Source organism: Lissotriton vulgaris, chromosome 10 (assembly GCF_964263255.1).
Source record: "Lissotriton vulgaris chromosome 10, aLisVul1.2, whole genome shotgun sequence".
Lineage (NCBI taxonomy): Eukaryota > Metazoa > Chordata > Amphibia > Caudata > Salamandridae > Lissotriton > Lissotriton vulgaris.
The window spans coordinates 1,005,794,835-1,005,809,272 of NC_141698.1; the positions used below are offsets into that span (position 1 = coordinate 1,005,794,835).

The 14,438-nt window shown below is 44.0% G+C and overlaps 1 protein-coding gene across 2 annotated transcripts in view; it reads right to left on the reverse strand.

Annotated features, from left to right (window-relative positions):
- The window catches only part of LOC147689145 (uncharacterized), a 201,334-nt gene extending 187,117 nt beyond the window's left edge, over positions 1 to 14,217 (reverse strand). The window contains exon 1 of one of the 2 annotated variants that reach the window (XM_086942037.1): positions 13,995 to 14,217. The gene's annotated coding sequence lies outside the window, so the exon portion shown is untranslated. The remainder of the gene's footprint in view (positions 1 to 13,994) is intronic. The other variant, XM_086942038.1, reaches the window with a different exon arrangement.
- Positions 14,218 to 14,438: the final 221 nt, after the last annotated feature.

Here is a 14,438-nt window from a genome sequence, read left to right on the forward strand (position 1 = left end):
TGATTTTATTCCATGATTGCTTTCGTTTAAGGCGCACTTCATGTTTATGGTACTGTGTTCTGCCAGGAAAAGAGTTGTCTCTTTTATCATACGTGGGACTACCATACATCCAAAGGCTGACAGCCTACACCAGACAGATTGGCTTTTACCAATGCTTATTTGCTTTGTTGTCGCCATGGCTGCACTGAATGCTCAGGGAGTTTTTTCCTGCTTGAGAGCCTCCTGGAGAAGAAAGATCCTTGATTATTTTCTTTTCAGCGTTTTCTGACATAACATGGGAGAAGAGATGATAAGCGGTTGGCATCATATCTGGGACCTGCTTCTTTGCAGGAAAGTGGGGAACTTCTACTCTTTAAGGAGAGTCTGGCATGAATAGTTGCTAAACCTACTTGGCCTCATTTACAAGCCCATTGCGCCGCCGGTGCATAATTTTTTTTATGCACCTGCAATGCCCCTATGTACAAGGGCACGTAAAGTCACCCTGCATGGCTTTTCATGGCTTTGTAAATATGGGCCCATTTCATGCATTACTTTGCGTGAAATGGGTGGTCCATGGGTGTTCACACGCAACATCCATGGAACCTGACAAATTCCCAAATTTATAACGTTTTGTAAAGCTGGGAATGCGTCAGAATCCTAACGCCTCACCAGGGGAGGAGTAAGGAGGCGCAACGAGGAGAAATACTATTTTCTCCTCGTTTTTTTCCTCTTTCAATGCATGCTGCATTCTCAATGCCATCAATCATTTTTTTGTGTAGAATGATTCCCGTTCCAGCACAAAAACCATCCCCCCCGCAACGCAGGCACCCTTGCAACATGATGCAAGGGTTGGCGCATGGCGGCTGTTTGTGCACAGGGAAGAAGGGCAGGAATGCGCCCGATCTTATAGATAAGGCGCATTGCTGCCATTTTATTTGGACGCATGCCAGCGCAGCGGGGAGGCTTGCTGCGCGGCTGTGCCTCAAATTATAGTAAATGAGGCCGACCATCTTTTCATAACATGGAGACAGACAGAGGTGAGCACTTCCTGGCACAGCGCATTATTATTATTATTATTATTGCATTTATTGAGCGCACAGCTACCCGGAGGTTTCCCGGCGCTTGCCTTGGGAACCCGTCCTGGCTTTTTTCCCTGTGAGATAGCCCCTACAGGGCATCCCCAAGGTGAAAGCCAGGCATCCCGCCGCGGGGGGGCAGTTGTGGAGATTAAGCAAGCTTAATGCCCAGAGTTGCAGAGTGAGAACCCATGATTAGAGCAGGCACCGAAGTGAGAATTATCGAGTCCATGGACATTTGAGCTCAAGACCCTGCCGCGTCGGGACTTGAACCCTGGTCCCGGGTCTGACCTCAGCTTCCGGGTCTGCCTGCTCTACACCGTGAGCCTGACCTGGTCTGTATGTTTCGCGTGAAATCTGATGCCATTTGTTGTCTGGAGGTGCATGTTGCAGCATCTCTATGTGATTGTCACCATATTTGTGCCTAATGCAAGACTCAATAGTCACAAGTGGACCGTCCTGCAGGGAAGTAGGGAGATGTTCTGGCTGATTAGCGCCTCTGGCAGTGACTTGACCCTGTCCATGGGTGGAGTGGGTGAAGCATCCACCACATTCGCTGCTTTGATCATCAAGGTGCCCGATTGCTCTGGCGAACAAGATAAGGGCTTATGTCCCCTGACCTAAAAAACAAGCATTGGCAAGTCGGTAGATATGTTTTAGCATGCTGTCGTGATGATTAACGTTTTTTGTTTGCAAATTTATGTCACGAAAATAAAAAGAAGATAAAAAACTTGCTGCCTCCTAAACGTGATGGCAATTATACTTGCAATTAAAAAATGCAAACATTATTAATAGAACAGAGACTATGTTTCAGCAGACAGGAGTACATTCTACATGTATAACATCCATTTTAGTTTTAATGAACATAGCATTAAAATATGTTCCAGACTTACTGAGGCTTTTCACTGTTGCAATGTGATACAAAGCAATGCGTTTGTCTTTTCTTTCCAGAGCCAAAGGTATTTTGTGCTGCAAAGGTGCCATTTTCTTAACACAAATAGTGATTTGTGCTGCTTTGCGTCACTTTGTGTCAAGGGGGTGTTACTGAGGAGTTACCAGGGGGCATAGGTGCAAACACCTAAAGTTATTGATGCCAAGCGCACTCTCCTAAGATAAACAGACCGAGTTTTGCATCCAAACACCCACTTGAAGCATGTATTAACAAGGGGAAATGTTTTTTGTTCTCAAAAACACCACAGTGCACCGCTCGCATCCAATTAATGGGACTCTTGTAAGTTTGTCTAGCCATGTAAATTTGTACTCGAAGTTTATGCTTTTAGCACAAATCCTATACTAGACAGCCAACACTCACCTCTGCAACATAGTGCGAGGCTGTGAGTAGTGCAATGCAGCTCTGTTCGAACACCAGCACTGGGAATGACAACAGGAGCAGGCCAATCTTTGTAGATATGCCTGTGCACAATTTCCTCCTTGTGCAACGCAGTGCAGCAAATGTGGCTGCTGCGCTACATGAAAAGTTAGTCAATTTGCCCCTATGCTTTTTAGTCACACAAAAAACTAACACCAGTGTTGGCTTTCAGTTACTGTATCCTGAACACGCCGCTTAAATACACAAAGGCAATAAAAATAGATAAAGAATGGAATGAAAAAAGCAAAGTAAAGTATTTACCCACCAGCCCTGACACTGCATTGCAGTTCTCTTTAGGCATAGTTGTACATACCATCCAGCTACCACTCACCGCACAAGACAGCCAATGGCTGAAATGGGCTGACCCATTGCCCCAGGTATTTCCTGTGGTGGGCAGAACCAAAATGTGAATGTCATTTGAAAAGAACAAAGGAGGAAGTGCACTGAACCAAAGGCCCCTATGTACATAGACTGCTGAGACAATCAAAGTTGTCTCACGGTCAGACCTTAAAAACCAGTGTTGTCATGCCGTGAATTAGAACATAACAACCGCAGTTATGTGGATTGATTTTACCAGGTGCAGTACGTAAATCCAACCTGTAAGAAAAATTCAACCAAATTGAACACACACAAACAGATTTAAATACCAGCTTCTCTGTTTTGACACAAAAACAGATTCTGTAATCAAAAATCACAGTAAGCCTACATAAGATAGACACTCAAGTTGACACTAGTGGATACGGCGTAGTGCTCAAAAAAGTGACTGTGTGGATTCAACAACAATTACACAAGAAAACCATTGGGTTGTCAAACATTAAATTACAAAGGAAGTCCACCATGACTTTTCAGGTCTCCATTTAGAACAAGCAATAGACAGCCCAAGGGAAGTTGTTGAGGTTTTGACTCAAATCTTGAGTTCTTTCCAAATATATGGATGATGAGAAAGCATTGGAAGAATAATCCCCTGAGATCTTTTGAAGGTAGAAGAAATCATAGACAGAAAGAGAGGCTCAGGTCATCAAACTACCAGCTTCCTCAGGAAAGAAAATAAAGCAAGAAAGCAGTTTCCATAGTAAGAACTTTAGTGTCCATAAAATTCAGAGGTTCAAAGGGAGAATTCTTTAGAGCTCTCAAAACAAAAGGCATGGAGGCACTCTAGTCCTTGTCGAAGGTCAAGATAGAGAAAAGCTTTTAAATAGTATAGAACCCAATTCATATTTTATTTATTTATTTTTATTTTTTAGAGGTTTTATATAGCGCTGGCTGGACCCGGGGGTATCGGAGCGCTTTACATTTTAGAGACAAGAAGGTCAATAAAACAGGGAACATACATAGCATCAATGTATATAAACAACATATAAGTCTCCGCCTGACAGATTTCAAAATGATAAATATGGGAAATAGGCACAACAAAAAGGGGAAGATGTGATAATCAAAAAATATCAAAAGGCACAAATTGTAGAAAAAGAGTCAGAAAATTGCAGAGTCAGGATAGAGAGGTTAGTGGTCCGTTAAGTTGGTGAGGAAGAGAAGGGGGAGGGGCAGAAGTGGGGGGGGGGAGGGGTTGGAGGGGATGAGGGCTGAGGGTGGACAAAGGAAGGGGGGGTGCAAGGAGGAGTGAAGGTGGTAAACAAGGAGGGGGAAGTGACGAGGAGGAAGGGCGAGCAAGGCTGAAAAAGGGAGGGCAGATGCATTTAGGGTCGGACAGATGTAGTCAGTGGAAGAGAACAAATAAGGTTTAGGGTCCCCAGTATGCCAGTTCGGGCTATACTGTTCCCATGTGACACAGGGTCAAAGCTGATTTGCATATGGCCATGTCTGAACTGGGGTGGTGTGGAGTGCAAAAAAACGATGGATTTAGGCCAAGATCTCTGTACTGGGGTGAATGTATGACATTGTTCTGTATTCTGTCCATCAACTGTTGTTTTTGCATTTGTCACCCCGAGTGGGATGGGTATGCTAAGACGCGAGTCCCATGCTCTCCACACCACTGGAGTCAAGCTATCCTGGCTGAAGACGGCTGATAGCCAGAAACTGGTCCTAGGATGCTTGATTCCGGTCTAGGAAAGACATGGCTTGGCAGTTCGGGCTGGACTGTTCCCATGAGGCACAGGGCCAAGGCTGATTTGCATATGGCCAAGTCTGAACTGGGGTGATGTGGAGTGCAAAAAAACGATGGATTTAGGCCCAGATCTCTGTACTGGGGTGAATGTATGACATTGTTCTGCATTCTGTCCATCAACTGTTGTTTTTGCATTTGTCACCCCGAGTGGGATGGGTATGTTCAGACGTGAGTCCCATGCTCTCCACACCACTGGAGTCAAGCTATCCTGGCTGAAGACGGCTGATAGCCAGAAACCGGTCCTAGGATGCTTGTTTCCGGTCCTGGAAAGACATGGCTTGGCAGTTCGGGCTGGACTGTTCCCATGAGGCACAGGGTCAAGGCTGATTTGCATATGGCCATGTCTGAACTGGGGTGGTGTGGAGTGCAAAAAAACAATGGATTTAGGCCCAGATCTCTGTACTGGCGTGAATGTATGACATTGTTCTGCATTCTGTCCATCAATTGTTGTTTTTGCATGTGTCGCCCCGAGTGGGAAGGGTATGCTCAGACTTGAGTCCCATGCTCTCCACACCACTGGAGTCAAGCTAACCTGGCTGAAGACGGCTGATAGCCAGAAACCGGTCCTAGGATGCTTGATACCGGTCCAGGAAAGACATGGCTTGGCAGTTCGGGCTGGACTGTTCCCATGAGGCACAGGGTCAAGGCTGATTTGCATATGGTCATGTCTGAACTGCGGTGGTGTGGAGTGCAAAAAAACGATGGATTTAGCCCCAGATCTCTATCCTGGGGTGAATGTATGACATTGTTCTGCATTCTGTCCATCAACTGTTGTTTTTGCATTAGTCACCCCGAGTGTGATGGGTATGCTCAGACGTGAGTCCCATGCTCTCCACATCACTGGAGTCAAGCTATCCTGGCTGAAGACGGCTGATAGCCAGAAACCGGTCCTAGGATGCTTGGTTCCGGTCCAGGAAAGACATGGCTTGGCAGTTCGGGCTGGACTGTTCCCATGAGGCACAGGGTCAAGGCTGATTTGCATATGGCCATGTCTGGACTGGGGTGGTGTGGAGTGCAAAAAAACTATGGATTTAGGCCCAGATCTCCTTACTAGGGTGAATGTATGACATTGTACTGCATTCTGTCCATCAACTGTTGTTTTTGCATTTGTCAACCCTATGGATAAGCCAGAGAGCAACATGGTGTTCATCGTAGATCTGGCACCCCATATTAGCAAGTCACACAACTTGCATGCAAGCTCCCTGGATAACACAGCTTTATTGGAGGAGCTTCCTGACTTAAACAGTCCCTTGCTCTCAGTGTTGCAATCTTTTCCACAATTTCATGACAACCACAGCTCCACTCTCGACGATTCTTCCACACCACCGTTATACCTAGTTTTGCAGCCCATTGGAGAAATTGCAGCAACACTTGCTAAAAAGGCCAAAATTATGGGACAACAATCAACCCATCTCTTTGCTCCACTTCCCAGTCAAAGTCATTGAGAAGGCATCAACACCCAACTCTCTGAGTTCATCCAAATGAACAACAACCTGGACCTCTCCCAATCGGGCTTCGGAAGCAACTACAGCACTGAGGCCACTCTCCTCACTGCTACAAATGACATCCGCATGCTCTTCTACAGAGGCAAGACCGCTGCCCTCATCCTCCTGGACTTTTCAGCCGCCTTCGACACCGTCTCCAACCACACCGTCTGCGCAAGACTCTACAACTCCGGCATCCGCAAGAAAGCACTAGAATGGATCTGCTCCTTCCTCACCACCAAATGCAGAGAGTCAGACTTCCTCCGTTCAAGTAATACCCCACAGAGATCATCTGAGGAGTGCCTCAGGCATCCTCCCGGAGTCCCACCCTCTACAACATCTGCATGGCTCTCTTGCAGCCATCGTCAGAAGCCATGGACTTAACATTGTCTCCTATGCCAACGACACCCAGCTGATTCCCTCCCTCACTGACAAACCCACAACTACCAAAAGCAACTTCAACAACAGGATGAAAGCAGTGGCTACTCTGGATGAAGGACAGCTGCCTCAAGCTTAACTCATACAAGACCGAAGTCCTTCATCCTGCGATCCTCCCTCTCCCCTTGGGACGTCTCTTGGTGGCCCTCACACCCACGGACCACGCGTGAAACCTCTGCATTATCCTGGACTCCTCGCTCTCAAAGAACCACCAATGCCATGTTGTCCTTGTTTTACCACACATTCTCCACCTGCTTCATCAGATCTTCAAGTGGTTCCCCACCGGTCACCCATGCGCTTGTCAGTAGCAAACACGAATACAGCAACATACTCTACGCCGGCACCACCCAGAAACTCCCAAAACAACTGCAGAACATCCAGAACACCTCTTCCAGGCTCATCCTGAACATCCCACTCCGCAACCATATCACCGGCCACCTGAGAGACCTACACTGGCTACATGTCAACAAACGAATCACCTTCATGCTCGTCAAGCACGCCTACAAAGCCCTCCACAAAAGTGGACCTGAATATCTCAACCACCGTCTCTCCTTCTACACTCCTTCCCACCAGACATCTCTGTTCCACCCAACTGGCCCTGGCCACCATCCCATGGATCCGCAAGACCACAGCTAGAGGAAGATCCTTCTTCTACCTCGCTGCAGAGACCCGGAACTCCCTGCCTCTGCATATCAGGCAAAAACCATCGCTGGTGCAATTCAGGAAGGACCTCAAGACTTGGCTCTTCAACCAAACCTGCAGGCCCCCCGCCCCTCAACTCAGTGCCTTGAGACCCTCACAGGTGAATAGTCGCACTTTATAAGATTACTGATAGATTGAGTGAGCGGAGCAATCCAAGACCCAGGTCTCCTATTGAATAGCTAGCTGACATGAAATGATTCACAACTCACTAATAACTGATCAATAGATCTGCTCTTGGAACATTACATGGTTTAATCGCCACTTAGCGTCAAACAGGTCTAGTCTTACTTCATTTTTATCAAAATACCATGATATTTGTTTGCAGGAAACCTGGCGCCCCAATTCAGTCTCTGTAGCCGATTATCATACATATGAGATCATCGTAACTTCTATTTAGATGGGAAAACCTATTGTAGGACTGATAAAAAATTCTTTAACACTAAAAACTTTAGTTTTAAAACCTAGATCAGACTTGGTGTTACTGTCTTATTAGGCCACAAAAGGCAGAATCAGCCACTAGTACTGAATGTGTATTTTCTGCCAACACTGATAAAGGATAAATAACAAATATCTGGCCTCCTGTATGAAATCAAGAACTTTCTAGATCTTTATCCAAATGCCAAGACGCTGATTACAGGAGATTTTAATAACAATTTACTATTCATTCATAGAAAGAAGATCTTGCCTGAGGACTAACCAGATACATACTTTGGAAGATTACCACCAATTATTCGGAGCGGATTGATAATTGACCTCAGAATCAATTTAGGTGTTAATTCCTATTTGATCTAGGTTTCAGACATTAAATGGCCAATTCACTACCGACCAATCTGCTCAGACAACGTATGATTCACATCAGACAAAAAGTATCATTGATTATGCATTATTACACTTCTTTTTTTTCCAACAGTAAGAGCTATGAAACTAAGTCCAGGCAGGAAACGGATCATGACCCACAGATAGTAGTTGTACAATTTCCCCACAGAACATGGGCTGCTGATGGTTCAGTCACCGATAACTCATTGGTGTCTATTAATCAGTGTACGATCGGTGAGCTCAGCTCGTCATGAGGCACGGTGCTCGTGTGCTCATGACGAGCTGAGCTCGTCATGAGCCGCGGAACGCTCACACGCGGGGATAATTCCCCATCTGTGCTGAACGTTCCACGGAAACGGGAGTGGTCATGACGAGCTCAGCTCATCATGAGCACACGAGAACCGTGGCTCATGACGAGCTGAGCTCATCATGAGCACCGGGGCGCTGTGCGTGCCCCCCTGCCCACCAGCACAGCGGGGGAATTACCCCAGCAGCCAAGGGGTTAATGACATGTATAACAAGAAACTATGGTGCCATACCCAGTGCCCACATTGTGTGAATCGAAGCTTACTATTACAACTAAGAAAATAATTGGGATAATAATTCATCTAAGGCCGCTGGGACTTACAAATTAAATTCCCCATTGATAAATTAAAAGCAACATGGAACTTTGGGCAGTAGGCCTAAACAAACTGTTTTTGTTTGTCTTTCAGTCAGGCCAAGTTCCTCTCTCCTGGAAAAGCATTTTAATCCATCCAATTTATAAAAAGGCTTGAATAAGGAAACAAAGAACAATCGCCTTATTGCCCAACTGGATGCAGAAGGGAAGCTTTTTTGCCAGCTTTCTGTTGTCCTACCTGCATGACAGGGCTTTCAACAAGAAGCGTATCCCGAATAATCAAGTTTTTAAATTGCTAGTGAACAAAACGCTGTAAAGACCCTTGTCACTATATGTGTGTTACATTGATTACTCACATGCTTTAGATAAAGTTAATAGGGCCAAACTGTGGGGTAAATTAACCCACTGGGGCATTGATCAAAATTTGTTATATTTTTCAATGGCACTGCGTGATCACACCTGGATGCAAATAAAGCTTACAATGGGAGTTTGGTAAGCCAGACTATGGCGTGCGAATGACCTAAACCAGGCGTGTGTGTTAGCACCGTTGTTATTCTCCCTATATATGGCTGACCTAGCCCTGTTTTTGGATCACTCGGATGGCTTTGCCCCCAAACTGGGCATTAAGCCCATCAGCTACCTTGCGAACGCAGATGATTTTGTCCTTTTCTCATTGCACTTCAGATCCTACTGTCGAGGCTATGCAAGTTCAATTAGTCAAACGATCTACTGGTCAACTGTGATAGAACTAAAATAATGTCTTTCGGATGTAAAAGAGCTCACCCGGGGCCTCATACTTGAGGGTTATGCATTAGAAGAAGTGGTACATTACAACTATCTGGGTCTAACAATCGACAAGAATCTTACGTGAGCAGACCATCTAGCCAATAAACGAATAGAAGCCCAGCTAATTACCCGACTACTGGAAAAATACTATCAAATTTACGGTAGTCAGGCAATCTCTCCTTCAGTTAAAGCTCTTAACAGTAAACCTATTCCGACTCTTCTGCATACTTGAATGGTTTTTAATGGCACAACTACTGGATAAACAAACTTGGATAAACTATACATTAATAAAATTTAGCTACTTCTAGGCCTTTGTACTTCATTCCCTTGCTGTAAGATTAGATTGGAGTTTGCTTTAACCTCATTACCCAAAAACAGACTGCTGTAGTTGGAAATACTTATGGGATTGTTTAAATGCTACAGAAGACTCACTGAAACATATACAAAAAGAGTTGCAATTATTAAGCTATTCTAATTTTACTCGGAGCATTGCAGGTATCAAAATGGTTTTTAATTCAAATAATTTACCCCCTCTATCGATCCTAACAAAACTGCAGCGACAGTCTCGGAAGGGACTTATAAAGCAAGCCACGAAAGCCAACTCGTTACAAATAGATTTAGCCCACATAGAGGCCTGCAAACAGTCAGATTACACCTCTGATACTTACCTAAATATAGCTCTGGGATATTTCTCTTGTACTTTAAATCCAGTCCGTGAGGTCAAGTATTTGAAGTTCTTTGTATACCAATTGCCAAATATGAAGACTCGTGGAACAAGAAGTGTCACCCATTAAGACAGTGTTGCCATTGTGGCTATAAGGAACAATATTTAGAGCACATAGTTTTTGTGTCCATTTTTACTATCCGCAAGGAAAAAATACCTGAAGTCTGCTTTTATAAAAGCAAACTGTAGAACAATTCATGAAGCAATTAGGTATTGTTTTTCTGCTAATGAGATGCAATTTATTGTGAAGTCAGTCAAATTCTTAGACCCTACGTATCATTATTTTAGATAGTTTGTCTTTTTAATCCATGGCTGTAATCTTCTATTTTTAGTATTAATGCTGATTTTATTGTTTTATGATTGTAACTGGTAGTTCATTATATCTATGCAATAAATTACACTTATTGTCAAACTCAACTGTAATAAATTATTACAACTATTACAACTTCCTCAATTCATGGCCTGAGCGTTCAACTGGGCTGGCAATAGGTTCCTGAAAAATGGGTCTTTACACCATGATGGAAGATGAATTCAACTATCTTCCATAGTTGGGATGGATGTCTGACATAATATCAATCACAACAATATTGAGATACAGAAATATTGTGTCAGAAATATCGATTACACAAATATTAATTTCTCTATACTTATAATGGTAAGTACAAATATATCGAAAATAAATATTGTTTTACACTTATATCCTTAAAAACATATAACAATATCAATCAATAAATATAAACTTTATTCGATTCACATAGTGTATGATAAAAGCATGAATGTCAGAATACAATACAATAAAAATAAGAATTGTTTAAAAAGCAAAAAGTTACAAATACAATTTCAGATAATGCAGCAATGATCTGCTTGCCCGGCAACGTCTTCTTATGGAAGATAACAGCCCATAAAAGTCGTACTAAAACCTCACATGTATACAAATCTGGGACTGACTGACAGCAACGGGAAGCGGGGTAATGTGATACGTGGTTCATTAGTAAAATCAAAAAACTGATTCTGATATTTTTCAAGGAGATTAACAATACAGATCTATCAGGACCAGGTTAGGAAGCACACAAAGCCTGGTCCGTGCTATTATCACATTGCCTTCTATTTCAAAATCCAGAATACTGGAAGTACATTGCTTGAATGCACAGATAGATCTCAGTAGGGACAATATCTCTTCAACATAGCAAAGGTGTAAAGAGGCTAAAGAGAAGTTGATGGAATTTTTATTGGAAGCCCAGATACTGAAATGATGGTGACAAATGGCATAAAAGAGTTGAGAAGATTTGCACAAAGATGCTGGGACTTTCTCAAAGAGGATAACTACCTACAAAACAGCATTAGAAGTGCAGCACTCTGAAGAGTGTGTTGCATGCGTGTGATAACATGGAACACAGCTCAGTCTACAGCTCACGTTTATTGTCTATCTTGATACATTTTAGTTCAGGTGTCTTCAATGAGTAGGACCATCAAGCTTTTGCTTGGTTGAATTATTACATGTATACCAACATTAACAAGCATGTATTCAAGACAAAAATGTGTGTATTTTCACAACTCATAAGTTGATGTCTGTAGAAAAATTGTTGACTTTTCAAAATGTGCTTAAAGCTATTATTTGAGTTGGAGAAATGTATGACTCATGTTTGTACCTTGGGGTCAGGGGGATTGCAGCTATGGATTGTATGTATTACCCATGTAATATTTTAGGTCAAATTGTCAAAATCTTGTTTACATTACTGCTGGAAACCCTGCCTAATGCACCAAAGTGATCAATGATGACACTCTTGGATGGGGTGTTCATTTTACATCACTAGTATTAGTAGCACGGGATGATTTTCATTAAACATAAGTAGCTCTTGTTATAAATAAGGTTGGAGACCCCTGTTTTAGCTCAATCACTCTTTTTCTTTTATTCTAAAAATTCGCCAAGATGGCCGCTGATGAAACTGAGATCTGTCTAGAATTGCCAGGCAGGTTCACAAATCTACACATATTTGTGTACTAGTCGGTAGGATGTTTCACATTCACACATTTTCTAGCAGCCTCACACATGCCAGGCGCCTACATATTTCCGTAGCAGTTTCATGGAGGCCATGAACTCCCAGATCCCTCTAGCAAGTTTCAGTTGAGCCATGAGCATTATGCCGCAACACGTGTCTAACAACGTTCACATATCCCACACAATAATATTTTTTCTAACATTTTTGGGGAACGCATATAATAATATGTTTATTTGACATTGTTGTCATGTCCTGTGATGATATATGCATTTAGCAGTTGCGCGCTACCTAAGGCAGCAGCACCATATAACTTTGCAAAGTCTAAAGCAAGCCATGAAATCGCAGTTTTAACCCCAATTTTAAGCAAGAGACTTCTTTTTCCTATAAAAAAAACTAAAAATGGCTTGCCTTATCGTATTAAAATACCACCCTTATATGAAGTTTACTTTTTATTCTTTGTCTGACTTGCGAACTCATAAACTTCCAGGGGCTGTATATAATAAATTTGTCACTGCATTAATATGTGAGCTGTTGGTTTCTTCTGGTGAAGGTGAAGTAGTGTGGCTCACTGGTTAGAGGCGGCAGACCCGAGAGCAGAGGACGGCCCGGGACCAGGGTTCGATTCCCGGCGCGGCAGGTTTCTGGACCAGGGTCAGCGGACTCGATAATTCTCTCGCCTCGGTGCCCACTCTGATCAGCGATCACACTCGGCAACTCTGGGCATTAGCTTGCCTCATCTTCACTAACGGCCCCACCAGACCGCCGGGGATGCCTGGTCTCACCCCGGAGATACCCATTAGGGACCATCTCTCAGGGAAGCCAGGAAGGGTTTCGCAGCGGTCGAAGCGCCTTGGGACCCTACGGGTAAGTAGTGCGCTATATAAATGCCAATACATTTACATTTACATTCTGTGGTCAATACTCCTTACTGCTTCTTTGTAGGTCATCGGAAGTGAATCCGGCAGACCAGTGACAGTGGGGCGGGTGAGGAGGGCTGTGGATATGAACCTCAGTCTCAGTCAAGTTAGCCAACTTTACTTACACCCATCACAAGTTGTGCAGACTGGCATGCCAGTTTGGAGTTGCCATCATGCTCTCACTGTTGATTGAATGACTGCAGATGTAACAGCTTCTGACCCTCTTGCCTGTAACCCCATCACTGAAAACAAGTACCCGCTACCCTACATCGCAGCGAATATTGGCCATTGAGCAGAGCAAACGGCCTCCCAGAATGGAAGCCCCATTACATGGCGAGATCAAAGTACACATTCATTAAAAATTTTCATGAGCGCTTGCACCGTGCAATGGAAAATAGCTTTATTAGACTTTGAGAGGAGCATGCGCAGCAATTAATCGGATCTTATTGTGTGATCACATGCACAGACTTTAGTTACTGAGGGACTATGTGAACCATTAAAGGTAGATGGTCCTAATCCAGGGGCTGGCCAGGCTTCTTGGCCACCTGTTGAAATGCCATGGAGAAAATTCCAGCAGAACTCACTTGCTTCCTTTCTGCAAATGGTTATTGGCCCAGCGATTATGTCCACAGCTCTAGTTTTTTATTTTTTATTTCAGCTGGTAATTTCCCCTGGGTAAAGCTCTATGTCCAGGAACGCATGCGCAACAGTATCCCGTAGAATCCATACATACATGGTCCACAAATAGATCACCCCCACTGCTGATACAACAAGTCAATGTTCACACTTGTCCACTTATTACCCAAAAACTCAAAGAAGCCGAGCTGCCGAACCGTAGCTCGTCTTCTGCAGCACACATTTTTTAAGGCATTCCTAAAAAAAATACACATGTTCCTCCCCTTCAGCTATAATGCTGATAATTTAAATATAAACCACTGCGCGCGCTTGGAGCTCACACCTACCTTGTTTATCGAATGTCTGCGTCCCGGGGTACTTCCTCTCCGGGCCTGTGCTTTCTGGGGATGCTTCCGGCCCCTCGGCTGTCTCCTTGTTTCGGTCTTGCTAAGGCCGAGAGTGGGGGGCGCAGCACGGGCGCTGCTGCGGAGAGAGGCGAGCAGAGTGTCTGTGTGTCTGTACGTGTGCGGTTGAGACACCGCCCAGCCTGGGAAATTCCAAATCAGCCTCAATGACAAACCGAGAGACAAATGCAGAACTATTTTGCAACGTATTTCCTGGCGAACAGGCCTCCAGCCAAGCGAAAGAAAGATAATACCAGGCAGGCGATAAGGGCTTTAAATCTGCCTCCGGGCCCAGTGTTTTTGTCGCGTGAGCTGGCGGTGGGGTAATCACAGCGCCTTCACTTTATCGGTGACCTTTTCACATACTTCTCTGTGCCATTTACATTT